Consider the following 22,029-nt stretch of genomic DNA (forward strand, 5'->3'; position numbering starts at 1 on the left):
GGAAGCAATTGGATGCCCCGAGATTTCTGTTTGATACAGGCAGCTGTAATTCCCTGCGGTGTCTTTTCCCGTGACACTGACGGTGAAATTCACGCTTTGCTCATGCGCAGTCACCCGATGCAGCTGTGTGAAATTTGCGAACTGATTTTTGTACGAGTAAAATATTCCTCCTCTGGAGCGGATCTCTCCTCTGCATGTAATGATAACAAACTCTTTGCCCGGGCTTGCAGTAGGACCCTGCACTGTGCTCACTATCGGTGGTGAGGGTTTGTCTGTTGTGTGGAACAGCGCAAAAAAAATCACCGGGTGAAAAGGGGAAACAATGATTAATGATGAGAACCATGCAAAGAAATCTGTCCGTCTCCTGGATCCCAAATTTCATGACTGCAGAGCCAAATATAAGATATCTTTGAACTGGACGTGTCAAGTTTTGTAAGCACTCAATTTAAACTGGTCCATTAGCGGCCAGTCCATCACTGACGTACTGCAAATGCCCCCACGCTGTACAATTGCTGGATTGAACAATTGCAAATGACAATTAGAAACTAGGAGCAGGGGTTTTGGCCCTTTTGAACCTACTCCACCTCAGCTGCTGCGGTCTTAGACTTTGGAATGATAGTCAAAGAGTCAGACAGCATAGAAACAGACCCTTTGGCCCAACTCGTCCATGCTGACCAGGTTTCCCAACTTAACTAGCCCCATTTTCCTGCATTTGACTCATATCTATCTAACCCTTTCCTATTCATGTACCTCTCTAAATGTCTTTTAAATGTTGTCATTGTACCCACTTCTACCACTTCCTTTGGCAGCTCATTCCATACATTCACCACCCTCAGTGTGAAAAAGTTGCCCCCTCAGGTTCCTTTTAAATCCTTCCTCCCTTACCTTAAACTTATGCGTTCTAGTTTTGGACATCCCTATCCTTGAAAAACAAACTTGGCTATTTACCTTATCTATGCCCCTCATGATCTTATAAACTTCTACAAGGTCACCCCTCAGCCTCCTATGCTCCAGGAAAAGGAAGTGCCAGCCTGTCCCGCTTCTCCTTATAATTCAAACCCTCCAAGTGCCAGCAATATCCTTCTAAATTTTTTTCTGCGCCCTTTCTAGTTTCACAACATTCTTCCAATGGCAGGGAGACAAAAACTGTACACAACTCCAAATGTGAACTGAGCAATGTCTTGTACAGCTGTAACCCATTTAAAATTGGAATCGGGACAGCTTAAATTCAATTGTGTCCTTTGTTAATTGTGTTTGATGCTGATAGAATGTAAGGTACTGTCCAGAATGTATAGGAGCAGTCACGTTTAAAGTAGCAAAACTGTCACTGTAAATTTCAGCAGTCAATGATTAGAGTCAGGACAGAGAGAGATTAATGGTTCAGAGTTGCTCCTGTTGATGGACGCAAACAGAAAAGATGAACCATAGAGACCTGCAACCACGAGAGGTTGAGTCAGTAAGTTCGGAAGATAGAATGGGAAAGTGGCTGAAGACAATATCACTTTTTTTTAAAACATTTATTTGATGGTACCTGAAATGCAAGACTGTAGTCACCAGTTTCGATTCAAGATCTTTTTTCAAGTATAGAAGATGACCTTTTCATGATGTGTTTCTTTTTTAATTTATTCATTGGACATGGATGCTGCCACTTAGGCCTGCACTTATTGCCCATCAGTAATTACATATAGGTCAATTAAGAGTCACCACATTGCTGTTGATCTGAAGTCACATGTATGTCAAAACAGGTAAGAATGGCAAGTTGCCTTTCTCAAAGGACATTGGTGAACTAAATAAGATTTTATAAAAATTGGCAGTCATTACATGGTACCCATTAGTGTCACTTTTATTTTATATTTTTGGACAGCGAGATATGGAGAGACTTATTCCTCGAGGCATATTCAAAAGGTAACATTTGTAAAACAAGTAACTCAGCAATAGCATCCAATAAACCCAGTAGAAAATATGGAAATCATTTATTATCAGAGTATTCAGAATGTGGAAGTTTCAAAAATAAAGCAAGTGCAATAAAATAAAAACATATGTACATGACATAAGGGGTGCGATTTATATTGCTACAATATAATGTACTTGCAGATTTCGTTTTTGAAACAGTGAGATGTGAGTTTGGTCTGTCTGCATGAAGGGGAATAAGTGATATGTTAGTCTTTCTGGAGCCATCTATTCAAACCATCATGAGTCAGAAAGCAGATAATTGGGGTGATACCAGTGTAATACTGTGAGATGGTTTGCATTGTGAAGGCTTTACAACCTGAAAGGGCAATCTTTGAACTGCATTTGTTTGCTTTTGGTTTTGAAGAATAAAGATTTTCCTCTGAAATGAAAACATAGGTTGTTAGATATTTGAGACAGTTTGCAGGCAGACTGGAAGATGGTAGGTATAGGAACAGATTCTCCTCTAGAAATGAGTTACTTCAAAACAGTTTGAAACATGTTATCCTACTGCAAATATTTTAATTTGAAAATTCCAGGCCAGAATTTTTGGTTTAAATTAGATAGGGTCATTTCTTGCTAAGAATATTCAAGTTCAGTTGTGTAAATAATCAAGAGAAAGGCTATTAAACTTGCAGGACTATGAAGTGAAAGAAACAGTTAAGTCACAGCTACAGATGTGTTACAGAATGAAACTCTCTCCCAGGTATTTGAGCACTGCAAAGTGATGGCATTGAGATAGATAGGAGCATATTTTTGCAATGTGCTTTGAAAGCTTTCAAATTGTTTTATATGTGAAGTGCACTGGTGCTTATTCATTATTATTGTTTCCTTTATGTAATAATTTCCTGTTTCATTGCTAAAAGCAAATATGCAGAGTTGCGCTCTTCTCTTTCAATGAAAGGCTATCATGTTAAATGTGAAATAAAATAAACATGAACTGGCAATCCAGATTTCTGTCGTGAAACTGAGTTGTCCAATAGGAATATCATTTGGGATCATAATAGATAATTTCTGAGGTGAATGAAATGAGGACAAGAGAGGAAATGTTATTGCAAAACAAAACGGAAATGAGGCAGACAAAATGTGCATGGACTTGTTTACAATGCAATGCCAATAACAAAGGGCCCAATAGTTTGATTCAGTGCTATCTGTTTGATGGCACGCAATCTCCCTAATTCAGTTCTGCCTGTCGATTTATTGGAGATTTTGCTTTATTTCTGTGAATGCTGCAATGATATAGATTTTTTTTGAACAAATTAATTATTACACCTACTTCAGCTGATGATTAAAAATAATGTCCCTCAACATTATAGCAATCCAAAATAAAACAACATCCAACGGAACGTAAGCATACAGTGCTTTTTGTATTTTCATGTAAACAAACATTGTTAATACAAATCAGTTGATGGAAGTTTTCCACTCAATGCTGCCACATGAAACCAGGTGTATATGATACTGTCTTAGAGATTGCCATCAATTCAGTTTAAAAGTAATGACTCTGTTAATTGAAATCAGTGGGTATTTTACAGTGCTAATGAGCTGTTCCCTGAACTTTGACTGAGTTACTCCATAAATAAATGCATTTGTGCGGCTACTCAGACTCAGCAGCATAAATCTAATTCTTTCAAATACATGCAAACTGCCATTGTAATATTTGGAATCAATTGCTGCAAACTGTCAATACAAGAAAGTTATTAAATAGGGTGACCTCAGCAGTATGAAGCTACTAGATATGGTGAACTGTGGAATCATTGACTTTCTTTTGCTTTCCATCTCAGAATCATCGGGCTTCTCTTCCTAGTTCTGACCCCTCAATCCTTCACTGATCAGATTTGCCATGATAATGTATATAACTGTCATAGCATTGAAGTGCTAAACTAAAAGGAAAGGGAGTAATGGTGTTAACTCCTTATCAAACCAGTCATAAACCAACCACTTGAGTTCAGTAAAATAGCTGGGCTTTATTTGACAAGACCAGTATACGTTGTGAACCACAATCTTAGGTTCCCATGTAAAGAAAATAGGAATTTTTTTGCAAAGACCAGAGTGAAGGTTGTTGTCAGAATCACAGCAGCTGTTTTCACAGTACGATATTTCAGTTTCAGGTTCTGGCAACAAATGGCTAGAAACCGATCAGAGGTGAAAGCGATGGTGAACCAGACTGAAGAATCAGAATTCATGAAAAGCAGGAAATTGACAACAATGCATGCAAATGTGTGCTGCAGGAACGATCCCTGGTAAAAATAATTATTCAGCTGACACAGTATAACATCAGTGATGATGACCATCAGATCTGCTGTTGCCATGACCACCAAGTAATGAGTAGTGTATCTGGAGAGCCCACATTTTCCCAGGGATGGGATCACAATTGCCTGTGCACGAACTGTAAGAGGGAGTATGGAAATTTATTTAGAAATTACAGGTTGAGCAGTATTCAATTTGAGTCAAGATGGCAATGGTTGGGTTTTAGCATACAATCAAATGAGGTCAAGAAGTATAGTACATACGATGTAAAAATAATCTCAATCCTAATTCCAACTCATTTTAGGCTGTGTGTAAAGAATGGAGGCTGTGGGCATATAATGCTTGAACATGAAGTATGACAAAATATTTCTGAAGGGGCAAGATGGTCATTTGAATATGTTAGTATTGCCTACAGAATCAGAATGAACATGTTTTCTTGGCTTAGCTGTTTTGCATTACATTTCACCAGCTACAGAAATGCTTGAAGTTCAAGAGAGACAAGGACATATTTGAAGTAAAGTTCACTGACATCACTCGGCTAATGGAAGCAAAAAATATGAGAAGAACAGCAAGCTGTTCATTTCCCTTTCATCTTCCAAACAATGAACCAAACTATTCTCCAAGTTAAATAGCTAAGGACTCCTATGTTGTGAGGAGACATTTTACAAGCTCCCATAGAATGACACCCAGATTACAAATATCCAGAATCACAGATCTTACACCACTACATTATACAATCCTGCTTTATGGGACAGAAGTATTGTTATACAATGTTCAACGGGGATATGGGAACAACAGCCTCCCATGATAAGAGTTTATAGCTAGATCCCTACAAATGAGTGGACCTTGAGCTGGGCATTGGAAAGTGGGACAATGGTGTGTGATCGTATAGATGGCAATGGATATCTGTTGAGAAACTGAAATGTGGTGCGAGATAAATGGGACATTAATGAATATGACAATAACCAAAAGAAGCAGCAGATTGTTCAGCAGTTCAACAAAGTTTACATTGAAAAAAAAAGACAAAAAGAAGAATTCTTTCATTTGAGAATGAGATTGAAAAGGATTCTAAAGTGTTTTCTCAATAGACAGCTGGTTGTGTTCAGATAGAGGCAACCATTCGCAAGAATAAGCATCTTACAATCACAAAGGTGCTTGTGTAGTATCTTCCATTACCAAGAAATACGACCCAGGAAAATGAATGCTTCTGTTCTGATCTGACCAACAGCTGCCTAATGGAAATGAGAGGTTCCTTTGTCTTGAGATTACAAGACTAATAGCATGTGAATTGAAGGCACACATGTCAGATACATAATGAAATGTAACAAGCGATAAGTTAAAGATAGCTCCAGCTCACATTGTAGACTGAATTCAGGTGTGACATGGGACAGTTGTACAATCTGTAATTAATAGTCCCAAAGACTTGGAGGTGCCTAGTGCATAGCAAGAGCAACGGGACACATTGGGTTGGGATGGGGGGTGGGTGCTGAGAAACTGCAATGAAAATAATTCAGAGTTTCACAGGATTGTTTTGAACTCAGGTGAGCATCAGAATCAAGGAGCTGAAATATTGCAAATCCCTTGAATTGAGAGATTACGATAGAAAGTGATGGGAGTTTCCTGTCTGCCCAGGGAGAGGATCACTATGTTACTTTGGAACACAGAGCATAATTGAAAGGATCATAATGTTGTTTTTGACAGCTTGGCTTATGTGGCAGAGATGATTAAGAAAAATGTTTTTAATATGGAGACAATACAGTACAAGGTGGCTTGGTGGTGAAGGGGATGGGGTCCTTTGCCTCTGAGCCAGAGCTGCGGGTTTACTTTTCACTCCAGGTTTGAATGACATTGGGGGATATAATCAAAACACAGACAAAAATGGTCACAAATCGACATATAATTCCATACAAAGGCAACAACAAAACTGGACGAACAAAATAAATTCCTTGCAGAAAGTGAAGGAGTTGAAGAATCTTAGTCAGAACTTCAACAGAGCTCTGACTAAGCCAGCATTTTCTCACACCCATAACTTCCCAAGAGTACGCCTTCAGAGCATCGGATGGGCAAGAGTTTCTGGAGATGGGACAGTAGCTAGCTGGGCAAGGGTGGCCTAGGGATTATTAAAGTAGATGTGTGATAATAACAGGTTAATGAAGAGCAATGATGAATTCCTAACCGAGTGAACTGCTAACAATGGAAAACAAAGCTGTTCAAAACTCAAGTTACACAAAATCAATCAAGCCACCATGTCCTGTACAACTGAGACATATGTATCCAGATACAAAACCAAGAATAGTGAGCCTCCAAAGCACAGCACCATCCGCCCAACTCCCTACCACCCGACATCCAGTAATAGAGGCTTAGAAACCTCAGGGAAGCTACGGTGAGACAGAATGGATGAGAAGAGCATTTCATAAAAATATTCCTATTAACAACTAAAATGTGCATTAATTTTAAGAAAAATTCACCCAAACAAGTTTCATCACTTGTTTATTTTGCATATGTCACAGGAAGGTTTGTTTTCAGTTTTTCTGAGCAGCTGGGAGATGGAACAGTGGAAGTGGAGCAGAGACTTTGCCTTTCATTTACCATGCCGTTCTATAGAAAGTGCACACTGCCTCTGCTCCTGCCACCTTCTATCTTCTACTACAGCTGGAGAGCAAGTCAAATCCCAGCAAATTATGGTAGCACCCAGTTGATGGAAGCATAGAAATAAATTTTTGTTTTATTGGCAGGAATCATTGGGACCTTAAACAGATCTCAATTAACAAATTGTTTAATTGATCTAATTGGATATTTCATTGCACTCTTGAACTGCTCTCTGAACCTGGACTGGGTCACCCCATAAATAAAGGTGTTTGTGCAGCAACTTGAAATCCGCAACATATATCCAACTTTCTGAAAGACAACCTCAGAATTGTTGTAATCCCTAGGATCTTTCCCTATTATAAAAGAATATAAAAATTCTATGACATGTGTTAACCACAGAAGTATGAAACTGCCAGATATGGTGAAGAGCAAAATTGCTGACTTCCTTCTGCTCTCCACCTCTGGGTCACTTTTACTCTCACTCTGAGTCTTCAGTCTCTTACGGACTAAACTAATCACTAAGATATGTCTGACTGTCAGAGCATTCAGCAGCAGAATTAATACAAATGGAATCAATGGAGTTAGAATCTTATCAAACCAATCAAAACCCACCCATCCAAGTTCTGTAAAATAGCTTGCCCTTATGTGACAGTCCCATGGTAAATTGTTAATTATCCAGATGTGTTCTACTATAAATTAGAAGGGAATAGTCTTCAAACAGAGTAGAACACAGGCTGTTGATAGAATCAAAATAGCAATTTTCTTAATACAAAACCTCCTTTTTCAGTTTCAGGCAGCAAATAGCCACAAATCGATCAAAGGAGAAAGTGACGGTGAACAAGACAGAACAATCAGCGGTTGAACGAGTCAGAACATAAATAACGCTACAGACTGGGGTGATGTCCAGGAAAGATCCATGGAAATAATAATGATTAATACGATAGAGTATGACCTCAGTGACAATAACTGAAAGATCTGCCGTTGCCATGGCCACTAGATAGCAAGTCGTGCAGTTCGACAGGCCACACTTCCCTCGGGACAGGATCACAATCGCTATCAGATTAACTGCAAGAGACAGAAGAGAAGAGAGAATCGAAATTTCCTACTAAACATCTCTGTATTGAACCAAATATTAAGAGTTTGAGTTAATGGAAAATGAGTGGAAATCCAATTCAATTTTTTGCACCCTAATCTGCCGATGCAGATCAGTCTATCCGTGATACCAAGAATTCCTAGTCCTGATGTTTGTGATTAAAAACAATGAACAAAATTGATAATTTAAACATCCACAGTAACAATTTCTACAAACCTCTACCTGGGCTCTGCTATCAAGCTGAGACTCTGTCTCCTAAGGGGAGTCTCCGTCTCATGGCCACATCAACGATGACTTACCACCTCATTGCTGGACTCTCACTTTGCATATTTCCTGTGTGGAATCTTCTCTTTTTGTCCATTCATGGGAAAGATGGTGTCACTGGCTAGGCCAGCATTTATTGCCCATCCCACAAGGCAGTTAAGAGTCAACCACATTGCTGTGGGTCTGGAGTCACATATAGACCAGACCAGGTAAGGTTGGCAGTTTTCTTTCCTAAAGGACATTAATGAACCAGATGGATTTTTCTGACAATCGACAATGGATTCACTGTCATCATTAGACTCTTAATTCCAGATTTCTATTGCATTAAAATTCCATCATCTGCCATGGTGGGATTCAAACCCAAAATCCCAGAACATTATCTGGGTCTCCGGATCAACAATCCAGCAATAATACCACAAGGCCATCTCCTCCCATCAACTGCTCCTCATTTTCCTCTTTCACACTGTTCCTTTGATGAGGAGTCAAGATAGATGTGGTGATCAGGCGGAAGCCAATGATGGAGCAATGTAGCTGTGACAGGGACAGTGTCAACAGAGAAACTGCTGTCGGTAGAGTCAGGCCTTAAAGAGGACCCTTCAACATTGGTGGCAGGCAGAGAGATTTCAGGAGTGGAAGTCACTTGGATCAGGAATCTCAGTTAAGATGTTGACCAACACAGTGGTCAGTTTGGTCTATAGTGAGCTATAGTTCAGTCATAATTGTTTTTTCTGATTATGTGTCTCATTTCAGATTATAACCACTACTACTTTATAGTTCCATTGTGAAAGGTACTTTCAGTCATACATACGACAGGCAACAGGCATTTTACTATTGCTGAAATCTGTACTCAGCACCTTTATACAGTGACTGATACAGCCAAGCCCACTTTCCCTGAGAAAACTATTACCAATCATTGCCTCACACTTAGTAGCTGATGTTGTAAATCCAAAGGACAATTACATGTCAGTCAGACAGCATGTTAGTTACAAACAACATTTGACTTGTGGGAATAGAATAATCCTGAGGACAGTTTGTTTAAATAAATAATTTGGCTGTGTTGCTGATTCTTAGATGAGCAGGTAATAATGTCAGTTATAAAGTAAAATCAGCAAAGAAATCCTACAAATTTACATAACATCCATGATAATAATCCATTACCTGGAACACCAATGACAGCGAAAATGCTGTAGTATATTTTTCCAACACTGTAAAACTGTTCACGCATTTTCTGTTTTATCAGAAGTTCCCCTTTAGGCTGCAACAATATCACTGTCTCAACTCAGTGCCAAGGAGTGTCAACAGTGAGGAGTTTATTCTTTCTTGGAATGCCAGGGGAATAGTGAGGTTGCAACATCTTTCACTTAATTCCAATTGCATTTGGATAAACACATTGTGACATCCAATTAAGTCATGTTGTTATAGAATATACTAAAGTTTGAGGTTGGAGGTTAAATGCCCAAAGACTGAATCTTTCTGGTAAATAACTAATGGAAATTTAAAATAAATGTGATTATTCTTTCCAATTCTGTCAGACACATCTGTGACTCATCTATAGTTTTAGAATTTAAAAAAGAAAATTCCTGAGCTAAGTGTATCACTGGCATGGTCTGCATTTATGGCTCTTTAGAAATTACTCTTGATCAGAGAGACTTGCTCGGGTAATTTCGTAGCGTATTTAAGGGACAATTCCATTTCTGTGGGTCACAGGTCCCATGTCAGACAGGGTTAGGACAGAAGACTTCCTTCAATGAAGGGCCTTAGTGGATCAGACTTGTTCAAACTGCAAATAATGTTAGTTTACGATCACCATTTCTGAGATGAATTTTTTTTATCGGTTCTGAAGTCATATCGGACATGAAACATTAACTCTGTTTCTCTTTCCAAGGATGCTGACAGACCAATTGAGTTTCTCAACTTTCTCTGTGATTGAACCTTATATTTCAGATTTCTTAACTGAATTCACATATAACCATTGTTGTCATGGTGACATTTGAACCCCTGTCTCCAGAACAATAACCTGCACCACCGGATTTTAAATCAATTAAGACTACACAGCCATCTCTCCGGGTGATGTCCTTTACCTGGCTATGGATCATCAGCAATTCCACCAAACTGTGAGTTTTCTGATAATTGAAGTGAATGCATAGAGCAGAATGAACGTAATTCACTATTTCAAAGTAACTGGACAGGAAAAGAAATACTTACAGCAGTTCTCTCTGTAAATTACATCTGCAAACATTGTGAGGTTACAACTGAGAGGAAGTCTCTAGCAATATAGACCCCTCATCAGACATTGTGTGTCCTGCTCATCCACAAAGTGCAAACACAATGAGTGGAATTCAAATCCATCTATTTAGAAAGCTGGACATTGCTAGTATTGACTACAAACAATGTGATTGACTCCCAACTGGTCACATAGGATCGTAGAATCCCTACAATGTCGAAACAGACCATTTGGCCCATCGAGGTCCACATCAAACTTCTAAAGAACATCCCACCCAGACTTGCCCCCTACCCTATCTGTAACCCTGCATTTCCTATGGCTAATCCACCTAGCCTGCACATCCCTGGACACGATGGAGAAATTTAGCATGGACGATCCAGCTAACCTACACATCTTTGGTCTCAACAGGCATTAAAGTGGATAACAAATGTTCTTCCTCTCCTACGAACATCCATTAAAATGAACAAATTTTCTTTTGCAAATATAATGTAAACTGAATGTAAATATAAATAAATATAATGTAAACATTTTCTGAAGAAGGGTCCCAACCTGAAACATCAGCTTTCCTGCTCCTCTGATGCTGCCTGGCCTGCTGTGTTCCTCCAGCTCCACACTGTGTTATCTCAGACTCCAGCATCGGCAGTTCTTACTATCTCTAATGTAAACTGATATTGTTCCTCATGCTAACTCATTCCGCATTTCTCATTACAAAAATAAATTGCTGAAAATGCATTCCTATGATGTAAAAGTAAACAACAGAATTGAAATTTTGCACAAGCAGACACTCCCACATGTCTGTCAGTTATGAAACAAACAAAATATGCTTTTGCGATGGCCTTTAACAATAAAACATAGACCAAGAATGTAATGTAATGCAATAAACACATTCATGTCAAATGCAGTACCAAATACTTCCCAACTGTGATTAGGATTTTTTGCACTATTTTAAACAAAGAGTTTTCGACTTCATCATTCCTCTTGGTGAGTCCCCCTTGTTAAATCCCACATTCATCCTTCCACATATTCCATATAACTTACAGCCCTGAGTTAATTACCTCTTATTTCACGGAAATAGGTCAACCCTATCAATTCTATACGGACCCAGATTGTTCTGATTACATCAAATATATCTCCTGAAACCTCTTCTCTCTCGAATAAATGTCCCATGTTGGGAAGAACATGAACAGAAATAATCTAAGTAAAAGTAGCAGGGGAGCTGAAATAACTCCACAGAGGCTGGTATACAATCACAAGTCACTCTTATATGTTTATAGTACCTGACACTGGTCTGGCTTCCTCAGAACTAGCTCTCAGAGTGAACAGAACCGCTGACACTCCTGTTCATATCTGTCAGTCAGGGCTCCTGGGTTGGGTCAGGTTAACAGCCCCAATCAGGGAACTCACATTCAATGATGTCCATGAGGCTGACCTTGTTACAATCACTACAGAAGTAAAGACATGTTGTAGGAAGTGCCAGTCAGCTGACAAAAAAAGCCAAACGTGTTTTATCGTCGTGTTAATGCTTTTCAAGATGCAGTGGTGGAGCAGGCAGCTTCTGGGCTCTGTGCCTGGGCTTGTCCTTCTCATCCACTTTTTCTTTCTTTTCTCTTTTCTTTTCTCAGTTTTCTTTTAGTTTTCACTTATACTTACTTCCTAAAGAGCGCTCTTTCAGTTGGAAGGTGGCTTTGACAGGTCTGGAACAGCGGCAGCATCAGAGACAACATGGCTACAGAGTCAGCTGGCCTGTATAGCTCGGAGCGGCACTCTTGCTTCTGTATGGTGTGGGCTGGTGTAGCCTGGCGTGGGACTCTGGCAGCTGCTTGGCATGGGCTGGTGTAGCCTGGGAACGGGGCTCTGGCAGCGGCGTAGCATGGGCTGGTATCACCTGGGAGTGGGATCTCTGGCTGCAGCATGGCATGGGCTGGTGTAGCCTGGGAGCAGGACCTTGGCAGCAGCATGGTGTGGTGTAGCCTGGGAGCAGCACTGCAGCAGTAAAGAAGTAAAAGTTAAAATCTCCTTGAGCTTTTTTTTCTTTTTTATTCCAAGTTAATAAGAATGGCACCAATGCATGGCAAAAGTATGAACTTTTCACTATATTTTATATTGAATACACGTGACAATAAATAATTCAATTCAAAAAGGGAGGTAAAAATAGAAAAGACTCCAATTAGTGACAGACAAGTTTATTTATGCTTGAGGCAGGGGCATGACTGGGGACGAAGTAAATATCTTGTATCTGTGCCAAGATGGAAGATGCTGCCAAGTCATCATAAAAGTCGAGCCACTTGAGAATCACTGAATTGTTGTGGTGCAGGATGAGGTTATTTGGCCCAAAGTGTGTGTACCAGCTCTTCAAATGAGCATCTCAACTGCACTTAACAATGCTATGGGGCAGGCACTGGAAAGTGGTGTTAGTGCAATTAAAGTCGTTTTTGTCAGTGCAGAATCCATGGGCTGAAAAGCCTTTTCTGTCTTGTTCGATTTTATGATTCTCTCTAGACCCAAACTACATGCTGTCATTTTCTTCTGTCAACCTCACATTTGATTTTGCAAATTCTTTTCAATCCGTGCTTTATCATTCACAATCCAGTTATGAGTTGGAACAGTTCCTCCTTGTTTGCTTTGCCAAGCACCTAATTATCCTGGAAGAACTAAACAAATCTTCCCTTACACTTCACTTCAGCAGGCAAAAAAAATCTCAAATTCTCTATTCTATCTTCGTAACAGGAATTTATACTCCCTAAACCACTCTCATTTTTCTCAACTGCACTGTCTCCAATATCTTCACATCATTGCTGAAATGTGGTACCCATAACTGTAGACAATACTCCAGCTGATGTTGATCTATTGCTGAATGTGTCACAACAAACTTGTCTATTGACCACCATAAGCAAGATTGAAAGTTTAGACAAAGTCGAAAAGGAAGCATATGTAATTTTTAGGAAACTGAAATCAGACAAGATCTTTCATGAATATAAATGAAGCAGGAAAGAACATAAACAAGAAATTTGTTGGATTAAAATGGGCCTAAATTGTCCGTAGCAAGGGCAAGGATAGGTCCATTCAAGGACCAAGAATAGCATTTATGCGTGGAGCCAGAGGAATGGGTGAGGTCCTTAATGAGCACCATTGGTATTCACCAAGGAGAAGGTCATGGATGCTAGTAAAATTAGGGAGAGGTATGTTGATATTGTAGTGTTTGTCAAAATTATGAAGAAGGTGCTGTTGGATGTCTTGAAAAAAGCATTATGACTGATAAGTCCTCAGGACCTGATGGGTTTTATCCCAGGATACTGATGGAAGTGAGTGAGGGGATTGTTAGAGCCTTGACAGAGATCTCTGGATCCTAGTTGGCCAGAGTTGAAGTCACAGAAGACTGGAGAATAGCTAACGTTGTTCCTATGTTTAAGAAGGGCAACATTGGGGTTATTCCAAGAAATCATTGACTGGTGAAACTTGCATAAGGGGTCGAGAAATTATTGGAGGATATTCTCAGGGAAAGTATTTACTTGCATTTGGAAAAGAATGGACCTAACTGGGATGGTCAGCATGGGTTTGTGTGGGAAGTCTTGTCTCACATATTTGATTAAAGAGATAACAAGGTGTAGAGCTGGATGAACACAGCAGGCCAAGCAGCATCAGAGGAGCAGGATTTGTGGAAGTGACTAAAATGATTGAAGAGGGTAGGGTAATGGATTTTATCTACATGGAGTTTACTAATGCCTTTAACAAGTTTCCTCATGGTAGGCTGGTCCAGAAGTTGAAGTCACATGGAATCTGTGGTGAGGTCATATGTTGAATACAAAATTGGCTCAGTTATAGAACACAGAAGGTAGGTATGGAGGGGTGTTTGTTACTAAAGGATACAGAAGGATACAGATCAGTTTGTAAATTTAGATGTAGAAATGGCAGATTGAGTTTAATCCAGACAAGTGGAAGCGATGCATTTTAGGATATCAAATGCAAGAGGAAAGTGTAGAGCAAATGGCAGGATCTTTAGGAGCATTGATATACACAGGGATCTTGATGTACAAAGTCCATAGCTCCCTGGGAGTGGTAAGTATATATGGTGGTAAAGAAGGACATGGCATGATCCCTTCTTTGGCCAGGGTATTTAGTATAAAAGTTGGCAAGTCACGTTGCTGTTGTATAAAACTTTAATTAGGCCACATTTGGAGTATTGTGAGCAGTTCTGGTCACCACACTAAGAAGGATGTGAAGGATTTGGAGACGGTGTAAACGAGGTTTCCCAGGATGTTGCCTGAATTGAAATGAATTAGTTATAAGGGGAAGTTAGACAAACGTAGATTTTATTTCACAAGAGCATTGGAGGCTGATAGAAGCATATAAAATTATGAGAGACTTGAATAGGATGGGTAGTTGGAGTATCTTTCTCTTCCCAGGGTAGCAACATCAAATACTAGGCAAAATAGTTCTTAGATGGGAGGTAAATTAGTTGTACGAGGCAAGTTATTTTACACAGAGGGAGGTAGGTGCCTGGAACACACTGCCAGGTGAGGTGGTAGAAGCAGATATGACAGCAGCATTTAAGAGGAATGAATATAGGGATATCACTGTGAGCAGGAAGGTAGGATTAGTTAGAATGGCATCACAGTTGGCACACAGTTGGTGAGTTGAAGGCTTGTTCCTGTGCTTTACTATTCTATATTCTATGATTAGAAAACTGCCAAAATAATACCTACATTTAAAATGGAAAGTAGGCTATATTGTAGATGTCAGAAAAATAGATCAGTAGGCAAGCGCAGAGGGATATAGACAAGTTAAATGAGTGGGAAAAGCATGCCAGAAAGAATATAATACGGAAAAATATGAGGTTATGCACATTGACAGGAAAAATAGAGGAGTTGCATATTATTTAAATAGAGAAAAACTGCAGAAATTTACAGAGGGATTTGGGAGCCCTCAAACATGAATTTCAAAAAAGCTAACATCCATGTTCAACGAATAATAACAAAAGGGAACGGAGTATAAAAATAGGTCAGTCTAGCTATAATTATACAAGACACTAATTAGACCTCAGCTGGATTATTGTGAAATTTTATGTGCCCCTTCTCTAAGGAAATACATATTGGCATTGGAGACAGTCCCGATAAAGATCACTAGGTTGAACCCAATTATGGAGGGAAAATCTTATGAGGAATGGTTGAGTAAGGTGGACCTACACTCACTGGAGTTGCGAAGAATGATAGGTCCTTATTGAAACATGTTAGAGTCTTTAGACAGGGCAGTTGTGGAAATATTTCTCATTCTAGGAGATTATAGAATCAGAGAGCGTAATCTCTGCAAGGTATTGGCCATTTAAGACAGAGATGCAGAGGAACATCTCCCCTTCCTCTGGAGCAGGAGGCCCGGGTTCAAGTTCCACTTGCTTCAGAAGTGTGTCATAACATCGCAGAACAGGTTGATTAGAAAATAGTTTTCATACAATATGTCTTCAATTTTTTAAAGGTTCATTTGAGATAGATATGTTGAGTTCAAATATTTTATAACTAATGGCATGGTTGAATTATTCAACAAATTTTGTGTAATCAAAATTAACCAATAACCATTCGGCAACATTCAGTTTGGACAGATACTTGAAAGATAAAAATATTACCTGTATATGTGTGATAAAGTACTTTGTGTGGAAGGCAGAAGCATCACTTACAATAACTTCAAGAGACAGACCAGGTGAAGATGGAAGGTCGTGCACAGATGCTGCTGGAAACGCTTTTGAGTTTTCAGATTGCTGGACGCTAAATCTTTAAAAAAAAATCAAAGTAAAGATTAAATTTATTCACTGCTATGTAAATTGGAGAAAGAAAAGTGTTGAAGTTATAATGCTGCAACAGAAAATTGGTGTCAGCTATAAATTAGAGTTTATATCTTTGGTTCTCACACCATGAAAAACAAAGATATAGAATCATTAGAAAAAGCAGAATGAAAGATTTCCAAGATGAGACCACATCAGAGATACCCGTTGTCTGGAAAGATTGCAGATGTTTGTATTATGGCCCCTGCTTTCTAAAGCTAGACACCAGAAATACAATATGATGACTAATAAATTCAACGGAGGAACAGAAGCAACACATTCCATTAGCAAAATGGTTACAATGTGGAACTCAATCCCACACAGTGTGATAGAAACACATAGATTTTGATGTCATTAGCAGAAAGTTGGAAATGTACAAGAGAGTGCGCAAATAGGAGATGAGCTGGAAATTGTTGCATTAGGACAATCTATAGATTATTGGCAAAAGCTTGGATTAATGGAACGAAATTTCCATCATCATCGAAAGTGCTGGAGAAATTCAACAAGCCTGTAAACATTCATGGAGAGAGAAATAGAGTTAACATTTGGAATCCAATATAACTTTTCTTCATAATAGAAGAACTACACATTTACCTTATATGTAGCCACATTCTACGTTGTATTTAGCTGGTGATATAGACCTCTGAACTGAAACCCAGGTGTATCTACCTAGCAATGAATGAATTAATTACACTAGGAATGGCAAATTAATTCCAGTACAAAATAGCTGAATTGATGTCCCGAATTTGAGTACAAAAATCACATTGTCCTTCCACATAGCAAAATGGTACCAAACGCCAGTACAAATTTATGCCATTTCCTAAACCTTGCAATTGTTCCACTACTGTTCAACAATTCAGAATACTAGCAATTCCTGGTGTCGCCCATTCTGTGGAATTGTGCTAAACATTTCATCCAATGACTGGAAACAACAGGACAGTTTGCCCTGAGGCTCACGCTCAGTTCCTTAGTTTATTGATTAATTCAATAAATGATGCCAATGGATATGTCAGTGCACTCATGAACTGCTCTCTGAACTTCGACTGAGTCACTCCACAGATAAATATATTAGTGCAGCAATTCAGACTCAATGGTTTAAATCCAACCTGTTGACATAAATCTGACAATCCCTCATAATATTCAGGATTCGTTCCTGTAGTGGTAGAATATAAGAAATGTAGAACATATGCTGACCACAGCAGTAAGAAACTGTTCGATATTGTGAAAAGTAAAATTGTTGACTTCTGTCTGCTCTCCACCTCTGGGTCTTTGTGATTTTCTCCCTTACACAGCCCCCTCAGTTGCTTACAGACTCGACTTGCTACCAAAATGTGCCTGACTGTCAGTGCGTTGAGCAATAGAATTAAAGCAAATGGAATCAATGGGGTTAAAACTGTGGTAAACCAATTGAAACCCACCCATCCAGGCTCAGAGTAATGGCTTGCTTTTGAATCACAAAACCACAACACATTGTCTATTATTTCTTTGACTTCAATTGCAAAGTACAATGGAATGTTTTTAAATTGAGTAGAATCCAGATTGAAGCTGGAACCACAACTGCAGTTCTGTTGGTACAATATTTAGTTTTCAGCTTCTGGCAACAAGTAACAACAAATCAGTAAAAGAAGAAATTAATGGTGAACCAGACTGAACAATCTATTGCTGCATAAATCAGAGAAGTAAGAAATCTACACACAGTTGATTTCCAGAAAAGATCATGAAAATAATATTGAGTGATTTGCAACAGTATGACGTCAGTTATAATGACCAAAACATCTGCAGCTGCCATGGCCACGAAATAATACATAGTGCATCTAGATAGTCCACATTTCCCTTGGGACAGGATCATTATTGCCACCAAGTTAACTGTGAGAAAGAGAAGAGGAAAGACACATAATATTACTGTTAAAATAACCACTGAATCTGAGTTCAAACAGTAAAATTGAATATTTACCCTTAGCATTTGTTGATTTGGGAGACTATGGAGTTTTTTTTTTGAATATGAATTTCAATGCTGACATGGTACAACCTTCCCTCTTCTCCTTTTGAAAGTGTCAAGAGTCAATGGGTATGAAGAGGATAATTGGCTGTGTGTTACTTTATTGAGATTGGCACGATCCAATGTAACTTTTTTTACAGGTATAGCTGTGACCTAACAGAACTCATTGATTTTGCAAAGTGGGCTGCTGAAGAGATTCAGAGACAGTTTTTCTCATGATTTAAAACTACAAGGACTGCTGTGCATGCTAAGCAATGAAGTGCCAGGCAGAAGTAAAGATTTTGTAGATATTCAGTATGATTTTGTAAAAGGTCCAGTAAAGCAAACTTGAATGTAAGTGGGTTTTACAGCAAAACTGGAAGGGGAGAGGAAGTTGCTGAAGGAACAGGGATTGTGTGCTGAAAGAGCACAGAATGTCACTGAATTTATATCTAGAATTGATAAATGCACAGGGGACCTCTCCAGAAAGAGAAGTGGTATATTAAATTCACAGAAGTCGAATTAATTAGTTATTTCTGCCAGAAGCATTATTTGTGGCCTAGACTTCTGGAAAGGAATGAGGTAAAGGCTTACATAGAAAAATTGAAAGATAGAAGATAGGACCAGGAGGAGGTCTTTTGGCCTTTTCAGCCAACTCCACCATTCTTCACGATCATGGCTGATCATCCAACTCAATAGCCCTTAATCCTGCTTTCTCTCCATAACCTTTGATCCCATTCACCCAAATGCTATATCTAGTCGCCTCTTGAATGCATTCAATGTTTTGGCATCAACTACCTCTTGTGGGAATGAATTCCACAGGCTCACCACTCTTTGGGTGAAGAAATGTCTCCTCATCTCTGTCCTAAATGGTCTACCCTGAAATCCTCACTGTGACCCCTGGTTCTGAATGCACCAACCATCGAGAACATCCTCCCTGCATTTACCTTATACAGTCCTGTTAGAATTTTATAAGTCTCAATTAGATACCCCCTTATTCATCTGAACTCGAGCAAAAACAATCCCAACCTAGTCAATCTCTCCTCAGACATCAGACCTGTCATCCCTAGAATCAGCCCGGTAAACCTTCACTGCATTCCCTCAAGAACAAAAGCATCCTTCTTCAGAAAAGGAGACAAAAATTGCACACAATATTCCAGGTGTGGTCTCACCAATGAGCTGTACAACTGCAACAACAGTTCTGAGGAAGGGTCTCCAGACCCAAAACGTTAACTCTGTTTTTTCCCTTCACAGATGCTGCCAGACCTGCTGATCTTTTCTAGCAACTTAGCTTTTGTTCCTGATTTACAGCATCCACAGTTCTTTAGGTTTTTATTGGATCAACACATCCTTGCTCCTGTACTTAAAACCTCTCACAATGAAGGCCAATATACCATTTGCATTCTTTACCACCTGCTGTACCTGCATGCTTAACTTACTCATAGGTAACAGAAGGAACAGTGAACTATAAATAAGAGTTCATTCTCGAGCAAGGAAATTCTGATTTGACCATTATCAAATTATTTGAATGCAAATTATAAAGATACAATGAACATTATTGCGTGCATGCAATATACTTTCTTTCCTCATGCTAATGGATAAGACAAACACAGAAAGGCCATGGCTTAAACTAAATTTGGGTAAAACATTAGAACATATAATAAGCTGTCTGGTAACATTTTTTTTACAGGTTGTTGTATGATGTTAAACGGGTTCCATAAAAATTGGTATTGGGGCGATGTTTGTCCACCATAGGCACAAACAGTCATTCAAGCAGTTGGATATATCAAAATAGTTTATTCAGTGAAATAATGCATCAAGTATTTCATGATTAAAAGTTTACCATTATCATTTATGGCTCTGGGACTGATAACATTATTATGAAAAGACAGCACATTTGTAATTCAGTTGAACTTATCTCAACTCAGAGGGACACTTTTCATTGAGTTATACCTGAAAGAGAGGAAGCCGACATGAAAATAGACTGAATCATAGATAAGAACTGGTTTGTCCAATCTTACTTACGTACAGAAGTGGAACAAGCAAGAAACAAAACATAAGCCTCATTCAATATTTTAGTGAGAAAAATGCATTTATGACCAAGAGATTGGACCACCCATATTCACTTAATAAAACAAATCAAATAACATTATTTAATATAACTATTCTGGGAGAAACAAGTCATTGCATTGTTTATCTGTGTACTGTAGGAGTATTGCCCTGGATGTTTAATTGTCAGCAAGCAGTTAACATCTGATTCCCTTAATATGTTTATTAGCAAAAATCTTAAAGTAACAGTAATTCTTAAAGCAAAATCTTAAAAGCTCCCCATTTCCTTTATTCATTCACAAGATGAGGGTGTTGCTGACCAGGCAGCCTTTATCACCCAGAGAGCAGTTAAGAGTCAACCACATTGCTGAGGGTTTGGAGTCACATGTAGGCCAAACCACATAAGGATGGCAGTTTCCTTCCCTAAAGGACATTAGTGAACTAGATGGGTTTTTCCTGACAATTGACTTATGGTCATCATTAAACTGTTAATTCCAGATATTTATCAAATTCAAATTCCACCATCTGCCACGACAGGATTCAAACCCAGGTCCCCAGAACACTATTTTGTTCTCAGTCCAGTGATAGCACCACTAGGCCATCACCTCCTCCTATCAGTAACTTCACTGAACGAGAATGAAGATCTGTGGATGGTAGAAATCAGTCACCTAAAACAGTGATTTCAAAGAGTCAATATGTTTTTTTGCAACCCAGTACTGACCCAGCCTCATTTCTATACTGAACCCTCATCTTGTGAATGAATAATGGAAATGGGGAGCTTTTAAGATTTTGCTTTAAGAATTACTGTTATTTTAAGATTTTTGCTAATAAACACATTAAGAGAATCAGATGTTAACTGCTTGCTGACAATTAAACATCCAGGGCAGTACAGGTACCCCTAGCAGTATTGGAGAAATTGAATAACGTATTTCACACCAGTTGGCAACTTGCACTCAGTACAGTTGGACAAAGAGAAATGCGGTAAATACATGAATACTATTGCAAGATGTTCCCCTCCTGTTGGCAAATCACACTTAGTACAGTTCGACAGTTGATGAAATTCTCAGCCATTCCTTCATCACAAGGATTGACTGCACTAAGATCTGATTCAATGATACCAAGTGTTTCAGCACGGATGATCTCTTGGTTGTTCAGTACACACATGAGGTTAAAGAAACAGAGTTTTATGTGCACTAGAAAATAATCAAGAATGAAATACAATTAGCAATTCAGGGCACCTGAGTTCAAGAAAAATATTTTGCCGAACACATGTACAAAACTGATCAGTTGTACACTGTGTTCGAGCATAAATCTCAAAAGTAGAGATCATCCCCCAACTACATGCACACACATTCTCCCTCTCTCTCTCATTCACATACACACACACACACACTCTCTCTCTCTCTCACACACACACACACTCTCTCTCCCTCTCTCTCACACACACACACACATATTTGAAAACAATCAATGATCACTTACCAGTAACTCTAATGACAGCAATAATGTTGTTGTATATTTTTTCAACCTGTTCAAGTGTATCATACATCGTCTCAGGCAAATTCTCTGAAGTCAGTTCTGAACATATATATGTCTGGAACAGGTAATTTATGTACTGTGGATTATACACAGGCTGTTGAGTTTGCATAAAGGTGTAAAAATTAGATTGTTTCTTTCTAATTGAGCAGATTACGACAGCCTAACTAAATCCCTCGTAAGTATGATGAAGCAATTGAATTGAAAATTAAAGAAAAACAGGCTGGAAAATTCTGATTGCAGGTCGGGTAATGCTAATTGCAGCAATTTTTTTTCCAACAATGGCT

The 22,029-nt window shown here is 38.9% G+C and overlaps 1 pseudogene; it reads right to left on the reverse strand.

Annotated features, from left to right (window-relative positions):
* Window positions 1-6,957: 6,957 nt before the first annotated feature.
* LOC125487921 lies at window positions 6,958-21,755 on the reverse strand (annotated as a pseudogene).
* Window positions 21,756-22,029: the final 274 nt, after the last annotated feature.

The sequence above is a fragment of the Rhincodon typus genome, chromosome 47, assembly GCF_021869965.1.
Source record: "Rhincodon typus isolate 14 chromosome 47, sRhiTyp1.1, whole genome shotgun sequence".
In the NCBI taxonomy this organism is placed as follows: domain Eukaryota; kingdom Metazoa; phylum Chordata; class Chondrichthyes; order Orectolobiformes; family Rhincodontidae; genus Rhincodon; species Rhincodon typus.